General features: G+C 40.0%; 1 protein-coding gene across 6 annotated transcripts in view; it reads right to left on the bottom strand.

Moving 5' to 3' along the window:
- The window catches only part of NCOA7 (nuclear receptor coactivator 7), a 135,715-nt gene that overhangs the window by 91,351 nt on the left and 24,071 nt on the right, over positions 1-20,293 (bottom strand). The window lies entirely within an intron of this gene.

The following is a 20,293-nucleotide window of genomic DNA, read 5'->3' as shown; positions in this document are numbered from 1 at the left end:
GGGGGAGGAGGAAGATAACTTCAGGGTAAGGGCTGATGAACAGAGACACCAAGCCTTGATTAAAAGTTGAGAGTTTTCAGCCCCACTCCCATACCTAGAAAGAAGGGAGAGGGGCTGGAGATTGAGTGAATCACAAATGAGTTCATCGTGCCTACACCACAAAACCTCCATGAAAACCACTGCATGACAAGGCTGGGAGAGCTTCTGGGTTGGTAAACACATTGAGTACAGGAGGGTAAAGTGCCCAGAGAGGTCGTGGGTGCTCTGTACACTCCCACCCCCATTCTTTGTCCTGTGCATCTCCTCCACTGAGCTGTTCCTGACTTAAAACCTTTATAAAAAATGGGTATACCTAAGTAAAGTGTTTTCCTGAGTCCTATGAGTCTTTCTAGTGAATTTAAACCTGAGAAGGGAATCGTGGGAGCCTCCCAATTTGTAGCTAAATCAGAGAGAAATATGGGTTGACTGGGGATCTGGAAACTACAACTAGCGTCCAAAATCGGGAGCTGTCCTGAGGGACTGAGCCCTTAAACTTGGGGAGTCTGACACTCACTGCTTGGAGTTAATTGAATTGAATGGTTGGCCATCCAGGTGGTTTTGCAGACACAGAGAACACCAGAATCTAGACTTGGCCAGAGGACCAATCTTGAATACTGCAGAGAAGACTGAAGTGAACCTATAAAGATGTTTACAAATGACATGAGAGCTAGCAGTTTCTCTGATCAGAGATGGATGACCGAATGCCAGTTGGTAGGTTCTGCTTGACCCAGGAGCACTTCTTAAAAATCCAAATGACTGAATGATGAACATTTAAGTGAGGGCATTTCATATAAACATCAGGACTTCAAGCTCACCTTGAAGAAGTAGAAGGTAGAAGAACACTGCTCCAGAATCACCCAGGGCAGAGCAGGAGGGGCTGAGCAACAGCAGTGTCCTCCCTCTAAAACGGCCAGTGTGGGCAGGTCCCTAGCCTTTTCTTTCCCCACACTGCCCCAGGGCCTGAGGCTGGCAGTTACGACTTATCAGCCACTCTTTGACATCACTGCTTTGGTCCCTAACGTCATTGAGTGTATTTTCTGCTCCAGAAGCATAGTTTTATTCTGGGTCAGTTCAGATCATGAGGAAGCTGCAGTCTTGGACCACGTTGTGCTGGCCCAAAGCAGAATGCCTTTTACTGAGTTATGCATTAGCAGCATGGCCCCAGGTATCACTGCAATAAATGGCTTTTACTGATGTTGTTCAATTCACTACCACTACATTTTTTAGTGTTCTTTTTACAAAGTATGTGAAGTCCAAATGATTTTAGAGTTACGGGCCAGGAAGGGCTTTGTCACCTGGGGAACTGGTATGAGCCCTACTCATGAATAGGGAGAACTATGGGAAGGAGTCCTTTTTATCCCTGACTCAAAGTGGTTCTGAGTCAACTACAAAACTAACAGCATGCAGTTTGGTGTCCTACTTTTCATCCCAATTTCTATGTTCCTGGCCTGAACTTTCGATTTTTAATTAGCATTTTATAATTTTTATAAGGGCAACAAAGAGAGAATATATTAATATATGGATAATTGCAGCCTCATTCCTGTGTGACCTCTTAAGGGAAACTCTGGGTCTGATTCTCAGCTTTTTTTCCCTTTCCTTTTTTCTGCGCTTATTAACACAGAGGTGAGAAATCAACTAGAGGAGAGAAGTGGAAAAGGACATACAGTGCAAGAGGAAACAGAGGAAAAGGTACCTAAAAGAGGGGGAAAAAGGGGAAAGGGAAAGACTGTTTGGGAAGAGCGTGTGTGCAAGTCTCAAGGGGAGTCAGTCTGGGCGAACAGCAGACAGCATATAAACAGTAAGAGAGATGGGGAAGGAGGGTTTTTTAAAAAGTTCTATTATGTGTATATGACACATTTGATCCCCTCTTGGGTATTTCCTAAGAGGTGAGGCAAATATTTGAGTTATTTTCAATTATTTTCTCTTTCATACTTAGTTTTGATTGTGACTTAATGCTGGGACTGGGCCAAAACAAGACTGGTTATACATGGGTTACATATGTGTAGTTTTTACAAAATGCCTCTAACCTGGTGCAGTAAGATAGGGTATGAATGAATGAATGAACAAAATGAACGAAGGAACATATAAACAAGAAATGAATAACTTCAGTCCAATATAATAAAGCAGAGCAATTGTAGTTGAGTTACCGATGTCAAATTTTGCAAAATAATAAAACCCTTGACTCTGACCACGTCACATAGACTAACCGGGACCGATTAGCAAGTACAGCTGTTTCTGCACCTTACAATGACAGAAATCAAGTTCTACCCAACACCAATCTACTACCATAAATAATAATGTAAGGGGTTTTGAGGTGAACAATTACCCCTGGAAACCTAACAATTCCCTCACCCCTCAAACACTTGCCCACGTCCCCCAGAAAAAGAGAACTGGCCTTTCCTTTCATTAACTCTTCTTCCTCTCCAACATCTCGCTTGGCACACTGAGGTGAAACAGAGCACATTACGTGCCATGAACTGAGCAATTAAACCATCCCTGCAATAGCAATCGTTACCAAAAAACTTTCACTTTGGGCTTTAGTATATTTTCCTTTTGATGTTTTAATAATTTAATAAAAGGCAAGTCAATTTCTCATAAATATGTGTTTATATAGTTTTAAGTGTTCTTGTGGCAGGAATTTCTTTCAATTATAATACACACTATGAAACTCTTTTAAACCTTTACAATATTGGAATAATAGTCTTCCAATTTCCTGTGGATTTCCGTGTCCCCACATTAATTCATAGGAAAACTCAGCTGGACTTTATTTTGGCTGAGATTAAAGAAGACGTCCGAAGAAAACCAAAATGTAATGATAACAATATTTCATAAGATGAGGGAAAATAAATGTGTTTTCACTATGACTGAGACTCTGCAGGGAGTATAATAGCTACAGTTCAAATCAAAGTTAAGTAAAAAAAAAAAGTTTCATTGCTATTTATATGGATTTGGACACAGAAACTCCAGTCAATATTTAATCCATGTGTACATCACAAATTTGTGAGGGTAAAATCTAAAATTCAGCCTTTATCAACTATTATATTCTTAGTAAAACTAAAAAAATAAGGTTCTCTTCACCAATATATTAGTTCTTCTACATCCAAACATTGTTTTAGGGAACTTAAAGGAAGCACTGAATTAAGTTTTCAGAATTCTCTATAAAGCTGTCACAATATCAAAAATCCTAAAATGGTAAAGTAATAATAATTTAAAATGATAATAAAACTACCTAAGCTAATAAACAAATTATCTCTTCCATTTTGCTTTGCAAGAATCATAAATCATAAAATCTCAGGTAGGAAAGCTCCTTAAAAATCATCTCATGGGACCATCCAATGATGGAATTAACTACTATATTTGCAGATTCTTCCAAAACACTCCGGTGCCTAGAAACTCACTGAGACCCAACAAGTTTTCTTGTTAAAATGCTCACTCTGGTGCCTACTTCAGTATCTGACACACTCTAGATGATAAAAAATAGGCTTCTGTTGGCCTCCCTGCAGTCTTTACCTCCTTGTTTTGACGACAAGGACAAATTTTCAAGAAAAACACCCTTCCTTAACTTCTTTTAATTCCTTATCTGGGTAGGACTCCACCCACCTCCAGGGATCACGTACTTGACCCAGGCCTGTCCAACAAAAGCCATGAGGTTCCTCCGGACCACTGCCCAGCTGCAGGGATTACATCAACAATGGGCACATGCTCTAAGCTGGTCCAACCAGGGTGAATCTCAGGACTCTAGGAACTACTGACTCAAGCAAACACACTTGCTTAGACGGATGTTGCACAAGGGCGATCCTGAGTTGACCAATGTTTATCAAGTAAAATCTGAGAAATACAAAAGGATGGAAGTACTTAGACACAGAAGAACTGAGTCATGCAACATTATTTGGGTCCCAGATTGTTCCTCAAGTCAACTCTAAAATCTAACACCGCACTTTTAACTTATGTGTTCCAATAAATCCCTGAGCTCCTTTTTCCTCCTAAGTTAGTTTGATCTGTTTTCTGTTACCAGTGCTGCACCATTTAGGGGACTTAAGAGAATTTTTAGAATTCTGGAAATCCTAGAAAATTTTTATTTTAGCTTTCCAGAAGGTTTTACAAAAAAGAGACAAGTTTGGGCTGTTAGTGATCGGCTGAAAGCACAGCCAGGTAAAGGCACAACTCTGCTGAGAGAAACCCTCTGTTCGTGGCTTCCAACAGCTGGGAGTCTGGTGACCTGAAGTCTTGTAAAGGTGGGAAAGCTAAATTATTTGCCCCAAACAAAAGTTAGTGCAGGTAAAACATAGAACTTCACTGTACATAGATGAAGATCCATGAGACGCTGACCCTCCTCAGGACCCTCCCAAACACCTTGTTATTTATTCCTTCTGCCAGACTCCTGGAATGGTGGCACCACTGCACCATGCCCACACAATCCGGCCCAGGGCGCCCAAGGAGCAAATAAACAGTGTCTCCCCAACTCAGTGCACTGGTTTTTCCTGTCTCAAGGCAGAGACCCAGAGGGTAGCCCTGCTCCGAAGGTGGGGGGTGGGGGATGGGCTGAGTGCCGGTTCACTGCTGAGAAACCAAAATGTCCAAGCCAAATTCCATCTCCCTCCAAAGACCATGACTCAGTCAAATCTATAATTCTTGTTACTAACCCGTGGTGTTTGGCCAATGAAAACAGAATGAAAGTCTGCAAAATTTTTAAATGTGATTGTATTACCAGAGGGCCCTCTGATTTGTGAAACAAAACAGACTCTGAATTGCTCAACTACAAAAGTAATCTCCAGGTCCTCAAATCTATGCCATCAAAAAATGGGTTGTTGGAGAAGTCAGCTCCCAGAGGGCTCCTCCTCTGTGTTGCCAAGACAGTAGACAAGGGCAAGAGCAAGCCACTCTGAGTAGAAGTGGTGCCTGCCACAAAGCTGACCAGGGAACCCCACTGGCAGAGCAGGGAAAACTTGCTGGTCCTGTTCAGCCAGATCCGGTAGGTGCTGCTGACCAGTGGCCAGGGTGTGCTTGTCTGAGCTCCTTTCCCCAAGTCAGAGATTTCACAGCAGTCCAACTGGGGTGACTCTGAGTTGAATGGAATGAGCTACCAGAAAACACTCACTCTTTCCTACCCAGGAAGATATGGGGCTAAAGCTGTACCAATCTTCCTGTTCCCCCATAATGAGAGTCTAGAATCACCTCCCAGGAGCTCACTGTGGGACCAGAGAATGAAGGAAAAACAGGAATCAAGAAATAAAGTTAATATATGAATCCCAAGTCCACATTCTTTTTTCTTCTTCCTTTCATTGCATTTATTGCAGCGACACTGGTTAACAAAATTACACAGGTTTCAGGTGCACAATTCTGCAACGCATCATCTTCATCTGTACACGGTGTTCACCACCCCAAGTCTACGTTCATCACCAGTTATCCCCCCTTTACCCTCCTCCATCTCCCCGTGCCCTCTCCTCCCAGCACTCGCCATGCTGTTGTCTGTGTCCAAGAGTTTTTTCTCAATCCCTCCACCCTCCCCACCCAGCACCTGCCCCCACCAATAGCTATCAGCCTGCTCTCTCTGAGTCTGTTAGTTGCTTTTGTTCATTAATTCCACATATGAGTGAAATCATATGGTATTTGTCTTTCTATGACTGACTTGTTTCACTTAGCATAATGTTCTTCAGCACTGTATTTCATGCTGTCACAAAGAGTAAAATTTCCTTCTTTTTATGGCTGCATAGTATTCCATTGTGTAAACAACCCATAGTTGTTTTATCAAGTCATCTACTGATGGACCCTTGGGCTGCTTCCAGATCTTGGCTACTGCAAATAGACCTGCTATGAACATAGAGTGCATACGAATATATCCTTTTAAGTTGGTGTTTTCAGTTTCTTTGAATAAATTTCCAGAAGTGGGACAGCTAGGTCATAAGGCAGTTCTGTTTTTATTGAATAATTTTTGAGGTAATTCCATACTGCTTTCCATAGTGCTGCACCAGTCTGCATTCCCACCAACAGTGCGAGAGGGCTCCCTTTTCTCCACATCCTCACCAGTTGATTCACTGATGACAGCCATTCTCACAGGTGTGAGATGGTATCTCATTGTGGTTTTAATTTGCATTTCTCTGACGATTGGTGACGCTGAGCATTTTTTCATGTCTATTTGCCATCTGTATGTCCTCTTTGGAGGAATGTCTATTCAAGTCCTTTGCCCAATCTTTAATTGTTTATTTTTTTTGGGGGGGGGTGTTGAGTTTAAAAGTTCTTTATACATTTTGGATATTAACCCCTTTTCAGATGTATTGATGAATATGTTCTCCCATTCTGTGGGCTGTCTTTTTATTTAGTTGATGGTTTCCTTTGCTGTGCAAAACCCTCCCATGACCTCCACATCTCCTCCCTAAATGGTCCTAAGTTTTGGCTTCCCTTCCCAGCCAAGTTCCCAGAAGAACTGCCAAGAAGTTCTGTTTCCATTCCCTGACTTCCTATTAACTTTAAACTGGCTGCTCCCACCCCTGTACTGAAACTGCTTTTATTTAATTACCACTGATGCCCACTGGTCACATTTAATGGATACTTTTCAGTCCTCGTCTTCATTTACCTCTCACTGCTTTGAAAATTGCTGATCATTCTCTCCTCCTTGAAATGCTTTTTTTTTTCTTGGCTTCTGTGATTCCACCTCTTCTGGATTTCATCCTACCAGACCATTAAATTTTGGAGTTACCCAATGCTGCTCCCCATCCCTTTGTTCTGTTCTCTTTTCAGGTTATACTCTCTCCCTGCCTGATCCCCTTGGCTGAGTCCATCAACTCTTCAATCTCTACCTCAGACCAGATCACTCTGTTTTCACCCCCCCTGTGCACTCACCTTCCCACCTGTGCAGACTTCCAACGGGATGTCTCACACGCATCTCAAACATAGCACATCCCAACTTAAATTCCTGAGATTCTTTTTCAAAACTGTTCATTTCTAGTTTCCCTGTTTCATTGAATGGACCTCCGTTCCTCCAGCTGCTTAATCCAAATTCCTAAACATGGACACGAAGGCCCTGCATGCCCTGCCCAGCCAACCTCTCCACCCTTCTTGTGCTGTCCTCCCTGAAAGCACTCTGTTCTAGCCACACTGGCCTTCCTGCAGATCCAGGAACCTGTCAAGCTTTTTCCCACCTTAAAATCTTTGAGTCTAAATGTCTCCACTGCTTAGAACAATCTCCTCCTTTCCTTCCTTCCAGCCCTTTTTCCGCTCCTACCCAAGATCAGCTTACATGTCACTTTTCCAGCAGGTCTTCCTTGAACATCACTTCTGTCTAAAGTGGATCCTGCCCTTGCAATTATTTCAGAACATCCTGTTATTTTCCCTCATAACAAACACTGCAATTTCTAATGACAGATGCATGTATGTGTTTATTTTTTTAATGTCTTTGGGAAAAGTAATCTCTGTGAGGGCATGGCCCATATTTATTAGGTTCACTACTGTACCGTCTGGGCCTAACAGGCACATAAGGTCTGTCTGAGAAATAAGTGATGTATAAGTTTATTCCCACAACACACCAATTTATGTAAAATTGAACATTATATGACCCTAATAATGTGTTACATTTGATTAAGTCAAAGAACTGGAGATATCTTAAGTATCCACTTGCATCAGAAAATATAAAAACCAAAATGGTCATTTATTCAAAATTAGAGAAAGATTTTTCCTCTGCATTGAAAATAAACAGAAATGTCTCTGGTTATATTTTGTTTGCTTGTTTGTTTTGTTGATTAGGTTCCACTTAAAGGTGACATCATTGGTATTTGTCTTTCACCAGCTAGTATCCAATCTGATTCTAACATGAAAGGTATGCAGTGTCCAACAAATACATAAATCCATTAGTTTATAATTGTGTTTTTAAGAGTGAAATAAAAATATTATTTTTCTTAGAAAAAATAAACAGAAATAAGGTAAACATTATGTGTATTAGATTCATAATTCAATTATATTATAAGCTTTCAATGACTTAAGTACGAATTGTACTTAAAGATATGTGTGTGTTTATAATTTTTATATTTAAAATTCCATATTCATACAAGAAAAATTACATATTTGCATATATGTATACATACATAACTTTTTATGTTTAAAATATATCTACTTTTATTAAAAAGAGAAACCCCCAAATCCTGATTATATAAACTCAGAGTTGTGATTAAAAAAAAATTTTCTCTCATTATCCAGTGAAAGCAGTTGATTTAGCAGAGGAAAAGGTAATACCCCACCCTTAAAAAATGATGCAGCCATTGAAAGGGAGATGGCTCAGTGCCCAGTGACCTCACCACCAACATCTGCTTCAAGTACCTTCTGAAAACGAAATAACCAAATTATTGTTCAGCTTTCTGCTGTGCTAACAAAATTAATCTGAAATATCAAGTTTCATCTGCTTTAAATTATGCAACTTCTACAACCAAAAGTTCTTCTGGCTCTAACGTGTGAAGAACATGCATCACAATCAACACTAAGATCGTCTCACATACAAAGAAAAAAGTGATAAAATGATAAGTGACTTAGTTCAAATCATCCACACAGTGACTGGATTTAAATCACTCCACCTATTCAAGTGGGATTAATCAATTTTGATTCTACTCTGTTTTGTACAGCAGATGTGTTACTGAAAATATATGTGCAAAGTGAATTTTAAATGTCATAGAGTGATTTAGAAATACAATTAGGTTCCAAATCAAGAAAGTTATTGGTGAAAATGAAAAATGTGTCTTTTATTTTATGGAAAAAAAGAAACCTCAACAGATTTTTGGCCAACCCAATAGAAAAGAATATTTAAGCACAAATAACTGGTCTCTAAATTAACTGTTTGCTAAACACACTAATCAATATCATTTAAAATTGTTGATGTAATCCATAATTTTTGTCTACATTTATATTTACTTCATACTCTCAATTCACACCTAAACAGCTCTTAGCTTACAACCATCAAGCTATATTTCTCACTTCAGTCCCTGAGATCCCCACCTCACAGGCATCTTTGATTTTTCTTCACGTGAAATCAGCAGATGCTCGATCCTGTCATGCTTTGGAAAGAGGCCAGGAGGTCCCTCAATCCAACTTAATCATCTCCCCTTCTTGTCCCTAGGACACTTAGATTGATGCTTTATCGTACTAACACATCAGTGGCTTTATTTGGTCCTGAATCCCATTTGCAAAACCACAGGCCACCCTGTGTCTTGCTCAGTCTTCTTCAACCTGGCCTGTTACCATTTTTTATGTGTGAGAAGCAAAAACCTAAAACAAGTAGGGAGGGCTCCTGAACTTTCACTGATGTCATACATCACAAAATGAGAACAGGAAAAAAATGGGATGTTAACTATTTTGTTTATGCAAACCTTATTTGAAATGGTAAATGAGAGAACAAAAGGAAAATAAAAATGCATGACCACATGCCCTTTGGCTCAAGCACCAGGAGGAAGGCACCGCCTTTTCAACAGAAGTGCCAAAGCTAAGAGAATTTCAAGGGTTAGAGCCTCCAACTCTGAATCTAGGAGGAAATTAGGGACACTGGGGAATTCTTGCCTCATCCCCAAAATATACAGAAATGTCAAAAGATTGAGGATATTTTTGTTGCTTTGCAGGGACTTTCAAAGTTTCTTGAAAGAGTAGCAATTCCCTAGTTTATTCAAAAGTTCCTAAGAATTTCCTTCCACTAAAAATCAGAAAATATGTTTAGTGCATTTAATCATTTAGATCAGGGAGTCTCACTTACCCTTGTAGGGGTAACTAATAAGGTTCTATAAGATTCAACTCAACACTCATAATAAGTAAGAACATGGGCTGTGAGGTAAGGCAGCTGGGGTTGAGTCCTGGATCTGCCGCTTCACAGTTGTATGACCCTGGACAAATTACATAGCATCTATCATAAGGTTAGCACCTTTATTGGTAGCTAGGATCTCTCTCTTATCCACAGGACCTATCTACTTCAGGGGGTGATTATGAGATTACCTGACTATGCAAATCAGTCTTCATTATATAGTAAATGTTGAACAAATGTTAGCTACCACTCATGGTAAATGACTGTTAGGTGCAGGGCATGAAGTTAGGCCTTATGAGGAATATAAAAATGAAAAAATAAAACTAACAATAACTGTCAAAGAGTGCAAAGATAAGAGAGTTATTACTGGGCCTATTCAAAGACAGACTGATTTAAGGGCTCCAAGAAAAAGAAGGCATAAGGAAGCTTGCCAATGCCCTCTGAGCACAGTGGCAGGAGATGGCACCTCTAGGTGGGGATGGGGGTGATGGATTAAATCAAATAACAAAGGCCTCAAGGAGACAACGTCACAATTAAAGATGGCTTTGCCAGAGTGATGGGTTTGATATAACGGGGTTTTAAGGAGACGACAGTGAAGAGCAGTTCTTTGTATAATGAAAGCAAAGTTCGGAGGGGACAAAGTGTAAGACATTTACAGGAAAAGTCAAAGTAGGAGATAAAGACAAAGTGTAAGACATTTACAGGAAAAGTCAAAGTAGGAGATAAAGACAGAACGGTAGGAACGAGCCATAGTATGCAGAACCTTAACAGTGAGAGAGAATTTGGGATGCAGAAGTGATGTATCTGAACTGTGGCTCAGGAAGACTAATCTGGGAGGAGGAGTGGGAGGATATGCAATCAGCATTTGACTGATGATGGTGGAGGAGGTGACGACTGTTGGAATGTTCAGATATGAATTTTCGGGGCGGGGGGAGGGAGTTTCTACTAAAACCACCAACAGCTGGACTACAACCATGAGGTAAAAAGTGTCCAGGGCTGTGAACAGAAAGCACGCTCTGGTTCGGAACTCAATTTTCTTTGCCGAAGAGTCACTGTACCAGCAACAATGAAAGGTTTCAAATGCATGTGACAAAAGTATCGTAAGTTAATAGTGCCAAGTTTAGGTCCAAATTCAGGAGTCAGTTCAGCTGAAATCCTCCTCAACTGTCAGTAACAACGTTTAAGAAGGAGGGCAGCTTAAATCACTTTTCACATGCTCCCATCCCTTCTGTGTATGGATTCCGGGGTCTCAGATCTTTCACTGAAGGCTGTGACTAGAGCAGGTGTATGGACACGTTTCAAGGGATATGTAAGCTCCCTGAAAATTTACACAGAATCTGTGCCTATGTACTTATTCTCACTTTTTCTCATTTATTCTTGTATTCCTCATTTAGGCAGCGAATTCTTACATTAAAATTCCTTAGTGCTTATTTTTCATTAGTGCCTATTCTAAAGACTTTGTGTATTTTAATTCAGTCAGTCCTTTCAACAATCTGATAAGTACCATTATTATTATTCTCATTTTAGAGAAATGAAAACGATAACCAAGTCCCCGCAGCTAGGCCGTGGTTCTGCGGAGGAGACACGTGCAGGAGGCCCACCACAGAAGCTGCCCATGCTCTGTCACCACAGTAGTTCCACCTGGTGCTTTTCGTAGGCTACAGTCTCATTAGGTCTCTCTCGGGCAGTCCAGGTCAACCTGGAATTTTAGGTTAAATGAAGACATGCTTATCATTGTTCCCTGAGATTAGTTTTATATGGTCCCATTACACTGCACTATGGGAAAATACAGTCATACCTCGGTACTCATGGGTTTCTGAACTCGTCAAACCCTGCACCCATCACATTTTGACGAGAAAAAAATGTTTCAGCACACAGCACCTGCTCGGGATGCGCTTGCTGGAACTTGCAAGAGTCACAAGGTCACCCCACAAGAGAAAATGCTTCATCGTTTGGTACTCATTGGTTTTGGCACTCATCAGGAGTTCTGGATTGAATGGTAATGAGTACTGAAGTACCCCTGTTATTTATATAACAGGTACTTTATGTACAGCTATCTAGGAACAACCGGTTAATGTGTGTTAGATCAACAATTTTCAAAGAACTTCATTTTTTCAATGAGGGAAAAATAGCCTCACTTCCAGTGCTGTAAACTCACTAAAGACTGCTGTAAATCAATGAGTCATTTTTTATCATATTTAAATATAAGTATTTAAGTATGTATGACTAAATATAACACACTGATATTTTCCAATCGGGCTAGCTTAGTCCAGATTAATCTGTTCCATTCCATTAAAAAAAAATGCTGGTTCCTCTCCACTAAATTGATTTCATGTTTCTCCAGCGGGTCTGTAATCTGCAGACTGAAAGCAGTACTCTATATAGAACTAAATCAAGTAACTCTTCCTGTTCATTAAAGATGTAGCAAAAAGTATGAGTCTAACTATGACTGTGTAAATGTTTATAAGCCTTTTTTAATCTGTAGGGAAAAGTTAATGATTTCCTGAAAACATTATCAGATCAAACTTGTCCATGGATGTTTTTCCCATAAATGAATGACAAACGATATGTAAATGTTCCCTTAAGAGCTGCCTAATCTGAATTCAATCAAGAAAATAGGAAACATAAACCTTAACAACATTGCAGCTCATACAAGAGTTTAACTGGTAATACTTTCAAATAAGGCACAAACAGCTTTTTTGCAGGAAATGGTTTTAAAATATTCTTGATCATTTTTAAAGTTAATAAAATGACTGAATACTGAAAAATTTGACTCACAAACCATTCTGTCAGTTAGTCAAAACACTCACGCACACACTTAACACATTATACGCCAACCACAATTTAACAAGGCACAGGAAGGAGTTACTGAACTATAACAGAGTCTCCATGCTCCAGATGGCCCATTTGGGGGCAAACTGACTATAAACACATAAACGAACAAGAGCTATTTAGATCACATACAAAAGTGTTCTTGGGCAATGCAGCGGGTCACTACAGGCATGTGTCCCTAACAGCAACAAGGTTTTCTGGGATGGTTCTTAGACATTAAAATCAAATATGGGTTTCAGTAAAGTCAGCTAAAATATTCTACTTCCAAACCCATATACATTTTTTCCCTACTTAACATATTATGATGCTAACACCATGTTCTAATCCCCCTTTCTGACAAAGTAAAAATTAATGCTTAATGCAATTTAAACTGAGATGACATAGAATGAAAAAAATACACTGACAGTAACCAGAGGGGAGGTGGGAGGGAGGGGATAGCAGGGGGGAAAAGGAAGGAAGGATTTTCAGGAACATGTGTAAAGGACACACAGACAAAACCAAAGGGGGTAGAATCGAGGGCAGGAGGTGGGGATGGCTGGGGTTGGGGGGCGGGGAATTGGGGGGGAAATGGAGACAACCGCATTTGAACAACAATAAAACAATTAAAATTAAAATTAAAAAAAGAAATATTTAACAAAGAGAACTATGCTCATACCAAAACAGAAAGAAAGGAAGAAGGAAGGAAGGAAGGAAGGAAGGAAGGAAGGAAGGAAGGAAGGAAGGAAGGAAGAAGAAGAAAGAAAGAAAGAAAGAAAGAAAGAAAGAAAGAAGAAAGAGAGAGAGAAAGAAAAAGAAAGAAAGAACGAACTGGGATTCAGGCTCAGACCTTCCATTTAAAGGCTAAGTGACTTCAGGTAAGTTATTTGCCTGAATTATATAGTCATCATCTGCCTTTAAATCCACTCATAAGATCATTGTGTGGCAAAAGTGACAGAACGCATGTGAAAGCACTCCATAAAGTATTAACAAAATGATATTATTAAGTTTTATTAGAATCAGTTGGCATTGTGCAACTGAGAGAATAATGTATTAACCAAATACAAAGAAGGTATACAGTCTAACAATTACTAAGCACTTCAAATGGTTTTATTTGCTTTTCATGTATCAACTCAATTAAAACCTGCAATCTCACTGAATGTCTAATCCAAAAACTGGTAATAATCAAGTTTCTCCTCAAGTCTTGGACATACTAAGGTTCTTCTCTAAATGTGGCATATTAATTCTTAGCACAGGCATATCACAAAGAGACAGCTCTTTCCTGGGGTTCCAAGACTGCCTCTGGGGGGCTGGAAAGGGGAAGCACCCCTTGTCCTCAGCTGTGCCGCAGATTAACCAGCCACACCCATCCAGGCGACTCCTTCCACTGAACTTTAGACTCCATACTATACCAAGAGGGCAAGCTGACGTTTTCTGTCTGAATGCATGTGTGCACTTATTTCTATCATGGGCAACAACTCCTTTAGACAAGATGCAGTCCACGAGAGTAAAGTGGATCACTGTAATGCAAAACCCTGACTTACACAGCTGGGGTATATAGGTTGCATGTTACCTACTGCTTTGGTGGGTCAATACTCTAACATAAACCATGTCATGGATGGATAAAGTTGACAAGACATAATATGGAATGTCATCAACTTATAAGCAAGTTGGTTTACAAAATGTTACTTATAATTTAGGTCCCTAAAATCCAGGATGCATTTCTTCAAATTAATATATATTGCTGTAAATTAATGTTATGCTGCCAAGACTAACAAAAGCCAAATGACAGGCCCTATTTGAGGATAAAAATATTTCTGTATTGGGCATCTCTAAAAACTGGTAATAATAAAGTTTCTCCACACGTCTTGGACATACTAAGGTTCTTCTCTAAATGTGGCATATTAATTTTTAGCACAGGCATATCAGAAAGAGACAGCTCTTTCCTGATGAAGATGATTTGGACCACTTCTCCCAACCCTTATCACATCAAAGCATGTGCAGAAGAAGATAATACTTATACTGCACTGTGGGGTAAGATGCTGCTTATGGCCAAGGGTGACCAGCCTATGTTTCTGGCCACCCCAAGGGCAAAAGGGTCAGCGTCTCTTGGCAAAACTAATGGACACATGAGATTGCATCAAGCAACACCAGTGGTGAGGCTCTGATTAGTAGTTTATATATTTTATATACAAGAAATGGTGTGGTGTTGTGAAATGGATACACATACATATAAAGAGCCCTGGTATGGGGCTAAGACATTATTGACAATCTCTCCTCATGGGCTTAAGGTCCAACTGTTAAATAAAAGGGTGTCTAAGATTACTGAAAACCCTTTGGACGATATAATTGGACTTCATGATACTCCAGAACCTAGCTGTGCTCATAACAGCCTTTGGGAAACTATGGTTCTACTTTGCATTGTTATAATTGCTCCTGCCTCTCTGATCTGAACAACAGGGATGGGAGTGGGGTATTAAAATGAGGATTCTTCTGGGTGAACAGGAAAGTGTAGGTAGTAGGCATAGCCACTAAGGTCAGGAATGGTTTGTTTTTACAGGAGTGACTGAGTACTCACTGTGCCGGGCACTCTGTCGTTCCATTAATCTTAATAGCCATCTCGGTTTGCTTTTTTTTTTAAACAAGAGAGCTATACACCTTATTATATGTTTAAATAAATAAATAAGTAAAATAACAGACCAGTGGTCAAATACCAGTCTCTAGATCTTCCTCCCTGAAAAGAAGTCAAACTTCTATCAGTGTGGACCAGGGACAGAACGGGTTCAGCTCTGGTCCTCTTGGCTGGGTTCACTCTGACTTCTCCTGGTTTGGGCTGGGATGCATTCTTCTTCGAAGTCTTTGTGTTAGTGGGTTATTATTAGCCACATTTAAAAATGGAAGCAATGCCACGTGAAGGAGTTTAGAAAACTCGGTCAACATTGTACACTGAGGTGATTTTCAAACACTGGGTATTCTGCTGATGGGTCAGAGGTTCGAGGCTGAAGAACTGCCAGGGCGAAGGCTCGAGACAGAAGCGGGAGAGGTCCGAGGAGTGGGGATAGGAGCTGAGATGTGTTCTACACTCTGCATCTTTGGGGTGGGGGCTGAGGGGGAAAGAAGAGCAGCGTCCCCCTCCTTGCTGCCTACTCCTGGCTCTGGGGGGGGGCTGGGTAAAAGATGAGAACAGGTGGCAGGTGCGGGTGCTTTTCCTGACAACCAGAAAAGAGAGGGAGGGGCTGGCAAGTATAGGGAGAGGGACCAAAATGAACACCAGTCTCCTGAGGGGTTTCTGTCCCTCAGTGTCTAGCCACAGGCCCTCTCCGATTTATCAGAGGGGAAAACACCGCTTCTTTGGGTTAACTACTAAATGGCAATGAAACACGTGCAATAAAAAAATCATTAAATAAAAAAGGGTAGCATATGTATGTACGAAGTCTAATATTTATATTACTCTTTTTTCCTTAATAAAGAACTTGAAAATCAAAAAATAAAAAAATTTTTGATATCCTAAATTAACCCTTGATCCTGAAAAAGACGTCCTTGAAGAATTTTCAAACACACAAACAAAGAGTGTAAAGGGAGCTACAGAAAAGTCACTAAATGGGTCCTAAATTCTGCAAAACCAAGTAATGTCAGCATGAGTGGGGAACAGAGCCCCACGAGGCACTGCAGAAGAAAACACCTGCCTTTAACTACAAGAGGAGGGAAGAGGGCATAGGGGCCACGGGAAATAATGATCACTCCAGAGGACAGTTCAGCAAACATGACTTGCTTCAATAATTCAGTTTTTCATTTGGTTTCAAGACCTACCAAGTATCAAGGAACTGATACACATGTATATAACAAAATGTTGTATGTGCAAATTCTTTGGAAATGCGTGGAAGAATGTCTCATGAATTGCTCAATCTGAAATAAACTACTGGTACAAAACAACACTGAAGATCCTGAAAAGCAGGTGGGCCAGGCCAGGAGATCCTCAAACCCCTTAGGGTGTATCTAGAATGAATGTACTTTCCATTTAGAGTTACAAAGGCAAATTTCAAGATAAATTATAAAAAAGGAAGTATTGTGGATTGAGCTCGGGCTGCGAACCAAAGCATTGCAGGTTCAATTCCCAGTCAGGGTACATGCCTGGGTTGCAGGCCATGACCCCCAGCAACCACACATTGATGTTTCTCTCTTTCTCTCTTTCTCCCCTGCTTCCCTCTCTAAAAATAAATACATAAACTCTTAAAAAAAAAAAAAAAAAAAAAAAGGAAGTACTGCCTGGCTGGTATAGCTCACTGGATTGAGTGCGGGCTGCGAACCAAAGGATTGCTGGTTCGATTCCCAGTCAGGGCACATGCCTGGGTTGTGGGCCCAGTCCTTAGTGTGGGCCACTTGAGAGGCAACCACACATTGATGTTTCTCTCCCTCTCTTTCTCCCTCCCTTCTCCTCTCTCTAAAATAAATAAATTAAATCTTAAAAAAAAGAAGTACTGCTTGATCCTCAAATGGCTAATTTCAATTCAAAATTATTAAAATAGGGTCCTTTAGACTTATCTTTCTTTGATGTTGAATTCAGAGAGGGAAAGAGAAGCATCAACAAAGGAGGAAGGTAAAAGATTATTTCCCCGAGCACAAGAATCACATGATGTTGATGAAAACACAGGGTAAAATAGTACCCCGAGAAAACAGGCTACTTCCCAGTAACTATTCTTAAGGGAAAAGGCATGGTGGGGAGGAGTGAACAGAGTTTAAGAGCAATGCTTAGGGTTTTAGATACGTAGTGTGGTAGCAGGCAGAAGCCAGAAGAAACCTTTTGAAGTCAGCACACTCCTAGAGATCTGTGATTGCGTCTGTGTGGCCTTGCCCTCTGCCTGACTTCACATTCTCTGGAGATCTCGGGGGACTGCCCTCAAACCCACTGCTCCAGAGAAATCCGCCCTCTGTTATCAGGAGCCGGCTTTCCTGTAGGTTTTATCAGTAACTGATTGTAGGGAATGCCACAGTTTAGCCAGGAGGCATTTGAAAAGACTTAGGACTTAGGCTGCCTTTTTCTGATAAGGAAGGTTTTGTTGTTGTTGTTTGCTGTTTGCTTTTAATGGTTGACCATTTTTGGCTGCCACTGCATTATAAACTATGGGTTTGTCTCTTTTCCTTCCTCCCTCTCTCTCTCTCTCTCTCTCTCTCTCTCTCTCTCTCTCTCTCTCTCTCTCGATCCCTGGCAAAGAATCACGCTGACCGACCACTGATTTTTGCCCTTGTCCTGCTATTCCCTGTGCTTCTAAGGTCACCCTTCATTTTTTGATATCCTTTGCTCTTCATTGTTAGAATACTTTTCACAAGAGATCAAAGCAAGCATGACAGTTAACTTTGACATTTGTGAGCTGAAAAAATACGCCGTTTTTTTTTTCAGAACAGTTTGATCTTGCCTTCCCAGTTTCAGGGCCTCCCCTAACTCTACACCTTAGGGACAAGGAGTGGTTGACTTTCACAAGTTCACGACCCACCAGTCACCCTTCCTATGGGACTCAATGTGGATTCAGACTGAGGAGGCACTACCGCTTTTGAAATCACTACTTAGGGTACCCACTAAGCCAAAAAAAAAGTGATGACACAAACTCACATCTTAAAGAAATAACTCAAGCTGGTTATTGACTTTAATATAAAATAATACTATAAAATTTTTATGAAAAAAGAATCTAGGGCTGAGCAAAGAGTTGTTAGACTTGCCATCAAGAGCACAATCCATAAAAGGAAAAACTTATAAATTGAATAGTATCAAAATTAAAAACTTGCTCTGCAAAAGGCAATATTAAGAGGATAAAAAGGAAAGCTACAGACTGGGAGAAAATATTTGCAAACCACATATCAAAGGACCAGCAGTACCTAGAATGCAGAAAGAACTCTCAAACCTCAACAACAACAACAAAAATCCCACTAAAACACAGGAAAAGACACTGCACTGAAGAAGATGGATAGAGGGCTAATGAGCACATGAAAAGGCATTCAACTTCTTTATTTATTATTTCTTTATTAGATAAGGCTCAGGTACATACAGAAAACAGAAATAATCCAAAGGGGCCTTGCTTCTTCTTCCTTTTTGAATATATCTTTTAATATCCCAAACATTTTAAAACAAAAAATGAACAAGACCACATCTTCCTCTTTTATTGAGGCTATATCCTTAGAGCAGTTCACAAACAACGTGTTGCTTTAAATAGAACTATTTCAAGTAGGAAAACTGATATACTGATCTCTCAGCTTTATTTGTAAAAGTTCCAAACTGGAAAGAACCCAAATGTGCTTCAATGGGTGAACTGAAAAATTGTGATACATTACAACCATGGAATACTACTCAGCAATAAAAAGCAACAAACTATTAATATATGTGTATTCTCCCCAAAATTCACGTGTTGAAACTTAATGTGTAAGGTGACAGTACTGGGAGGTGGGACTTTGGGGGTGATTAGGTCATGAGGGTAGACCACTCATGAATGGGATCAGTTCTCTTGTAAGAAAAGGCCCGAGAACGTTCCCTGCCCTTCCACTATGAGTGGTTACAGCAAGAGGGCGACCTGAAACAAACCAAGAAGTGGGCTCTTACCAGACACAGAACCCGACCACACTGAGACCCTAACCTCAGACATCCAGCCTCTAGAACTGTGAGAAGTACATTTCTGTTGTTTACAAGCCACTCAGTCGGTGATATTTTGCTACAGCTGAACGAACTGAGACATAAAAAGAATTTTACTGAGGGGAAAAAAATGTAATCACAAAAGGTTATATACTATATGATTCCACTTATGTAATATTTCTGAAATCTCCAATTACAGAGACTGAAAACGGATTAGTGACGGTGAGGGGTGGAGGACAGGGGAAAGGAGGTGAATATGACCACGAAGCGGTGGCACATGGGATCTTTTTGACAGAATTGTTCTGCATCTCTATTGTGATGGTGGCCACACGAACCTACCCATGTGATAAAACTGCACAAAATAAATACACATAAAACACAAACATACACAAATGAGAGTTTGTGAAACCTGGTGAAATCTGAATAAGGTTAGTGCATTGTATCAATGTCAATTTTCTGGTTGTAATATTATAGGATAGTTATGTAAGGTCTCACCATGGTGGGAATACAGGATCTCTGTATTATTTCTTACAACTACATGCAAATCTATCATTATCTCAAAATAAAGTGTGTTTAAAAATCACTATACAGTTCTCATTTATTCTAAGTGTCCTATCTTTCTAATGTTTCACCCATTTGATGGCTGATGTCTTCCTTGCCCAAACAATCTTTTTACTCTCTATAATCTTAATAGTGAAAAACTAATTACTCTTGCTTTCCCAAACCTCTCATTAAGGGTCTACTATTACTAATTGGTACACACCCTTTGGAAACAACCCTATATTTGAATACTGACTCTTACATGGCATGAAACAGACAAAATGATTTCTGAGTCTTAACTACCTCATTCGTAAAATAGGGAGAAAACCTAAGATACAGGTTTATTGTGAAGATAAAATAATAAGTACTTGGCACATAATAAGTGGTTCCTTAAATATTCATATCCTTCCTTTTCCCATTAACAACCTAAAACCTAGCTTAATTTCTGGATAAAAACATGAACAAAGAGCTTTGATTGTCGGTTTCCAAGGCTTATATTTGGAAAACAGGAAATG

This window comes from Phyllostomus discolor, chromosome 4, assembly GCF_004126475.2.
Source record: "Phyllostomus discolor isolate MPI-MPIP mPhyDis1 chromosome 4, mPhyDis1.pri.v3, whole genome shotgun sequence".
NCBI classification, from domain to species: Eukaryota; Metazoa; Chordata; class Mammalia; order Chiroptera; family Phyllostomidae; genus Phyllostomus; species Phyllostomus discolor.
The sequence above is the reverse complement of the archived record's forward strand: the minus strand, read 5'-3'. Positions and strand labels throughout refer to the sequence as shown.